Source organism: Musa acuminata, unplaced genomic scaffold (assembly GCF_036884655.1).
Source record: "Musa acuminata AAA Group cultivar baxijiao unplaced genomic scaffold, Cavendish_Baxijiao_AAA HiC_scaffold_37, whole genome shotgun sequence".
Classification (NCBI taxonomy): domain Eukaryota; kingdom Viridiplantae; phylum Streptophyta; class Magnoliopsida; order Zingiberales; family Musaceae; genus Musa; species Musa acuminata.
The window spans coordinates 652,501-655,000 of NW_027020319.1; positions in this window are offsets into that span (position 1 = coordinate 652,501).

A 2,500-nucleotide genomic window follows, 5' to 3' on the forward strand; every position below is an offset into this window, starting at 1 on the left:
GGCCCGTTTTTGGGCCGTTTTGGCCTGTTTTTGGGCTGTTCTTGCATGGCGCGGCGACCGTCGTGAGCGGAGCAAAATGTCAGCCATCTCAGCACCCTGGAACCCCCCGGGTGGCACAGGGCTGGATGGGGCTTTCGTATAGCAGGGACGGTGCTGCCTCTCGCTTCGCTCGCTGTCCGCCACTCGCCGCTCGCTCGCGCAGCCAAAAATGGCCAGTTTTGGCCCGTTTTTGGGCCGTTTTGGCCAATTTTTGGCCTGTTCTTGCGTTGCGCGGTGACCGTCGAGAGCGGACCAAAACGTCAGCCATCTCAGCACCCTGGAACCCCCCGGGTGGCACAGGGCTGGATGGGGCTTTCGTATAGCAGGGACGGTGCTGCCTCACGCTTCGCTCGCTGTTCGCCGCTCGCCGCTCGCTCGCGCAGCCAAAAATGGCCTGTTTTGGCCCGTTTTTGGGCTGTTTTGGCCTGTTTTTGGGCTGTTCTTGCGTGGCGCGGCGACCGTCGTGAGCGGAGCAAAATGTCAGCCATCTCAGCACCCTGGAACCCCCCGGGTGGCACAGGGCTGGATGGGGCTTTCGTATAGCAGGGACGGTGCTGCCTCACGCTTCGCTCGCTGTTCGCCGCTCGCCGCTCGCTCGCGCAGCCAAAAATGGCCTGTTTTGGCCCGTTTTTGGGCTGTTTTGGCCTGTTTTTGGGCTGTTCTTGTGTGGCGCGGCGACCGTCGTGAGCGGAGCAAAATGTCAGCCATCTCAGCACCCTGGAACCCCCCGGGTGGCACAGGGCTGGATGGGGCTTTCGTATAGCAGGGACGGTGCTGCCTCACGCTTCGCTCGCTGTTCGCCGCTCGCCGCTCGCTCGCGCAGCCAAAAATGGCCTGTTTTGGCCCGTTTTTGGGCTGTTTTGGCCTGTTTTTGGGCTGTTCTTGTGTGGCGCGGCGACCGTCGTGAGCGGAGCAAAATGTCAGCCATCTCAGCACCCTGGAACCCCCCGGGTGGCACAGGGCTGGATGGGGCTTTCGTATAGCAGGGACGGTGCTGCCTCACGCTTCGCTCGCTGTTCGCCGCTCGCCGCTCGTTCGCGCAGCCAAAAATGGCCTGTTTTGGCCCGTTTTTGGGCTGTTTTGGCCTGTTTTTGGGCTGTTCTTGCGTGGCGCGGCGACCGTCGTGAGCGGAGCAAAATGTCAGCCATCTCAGCACCCTGGAACCCCCCGGGTGGCACAGGGCTGGATGGGGCTTTCGTATAGCAGGGACGGTGCTGCCTCACGCTTCGCTCACTGTTCGCCGCTCGCCGCTCGCTCGCGCAGCCAAAAATGGCCTGTTTTGGCCCGTTTTTGGGCTGTTTTGGCCTGTTTTTGGGCTGTTCTTGCGTGGTGCGGTGACCATCGTGAGCGGAGCAAAACGTCAGCCATCTCAGCACCCTGGAACCCCCCGGGTGGCACAGGGCTGGATGGGGCTTTCGTATAGCAGGGACGGTGCTGCCTCTCGCTTCGCTCGCTGTCTGCCGCTCGCCGCTCGCTCGCGCAGCCAAAAATGGCCAGTTTTGGCCCGTTTTTGGGCCGTTTTGGCCTGTTTTTGGGCTGTTCTTGCGTGGTGCGGCGACCGTCGTGAGCGGAGCAAAATGTCAGCCATCTCAGCACCCTGGAACCCCCCGGGTGGCACAGGGCTGGATGGGGCTTTCGTATAGCAGGGACGGTGCTGCCTCTCGCTTCGCTTGCTGTCCGCCACTCGCCGCTCGCTCGCGCAGCCAAAAATGGCCAGTTTTGGCCCGTTTTTGGGCCGTTTTGGCCAGTTTTTGGCCTGTTCTTGCGTTGCGCGGTGACCGTCGAGAGCGGAGCAAAACGTCAGCCATCTCAGCACCCTGGAACCCCCCGGGTGGCACAGGGCTGGATGGGGCTTTCGTATAGCAGGGACGGTGCTGCCTCACGCTTCGCTCACTGTTCGCCGCTCGCCGCTCGCTCGCGCAGCCAAAAATGGCCTGTTTTGGCCCGTTTTTGGGCTGTTTTGGCCTGTTTTTGGGCTGTTCTTGCGTGGTGCGGTGACCATCGTGAGCGGAGCAAAACGTCAGCCATCTCAGCACCCTGGAACCCCCCGGGTGGCACAGGGCTGGATGGGGCTTTCGTATAGCAGGGACGGTGCTGCCTCTCGCTTCGCTCGCTGTCCGCCGCTCGCCGCTCGCTCGCGCAGCCAAAAATGGCCAGTTTTGGCCCGTTTTTGGGCCGTTTTGGCCTGTTTTTGGGCTGTTCTTGCATGGCGCGGCGACCGTCGTGAGCGGAGCAAAATGTCAGCCATCTCAGCACCCTGGAACCCCCCGGGTGGCACAGGGCTGGATGGGGCTTTCGTATAGCAGGGACGGTGCTGCCTCTCGCTTCGCTCGCTGTCCGCCACTCGCCGCTCGCTCGCGCAGCCAAAAATGGCCAGTTTTGGCCCGTTTTTGGGCCGTTTTGGCCAGTTTTTGGCCTGTTCTTGCGTTGCGCGGTGACCGTCGAGAGCGGACCAAAACGT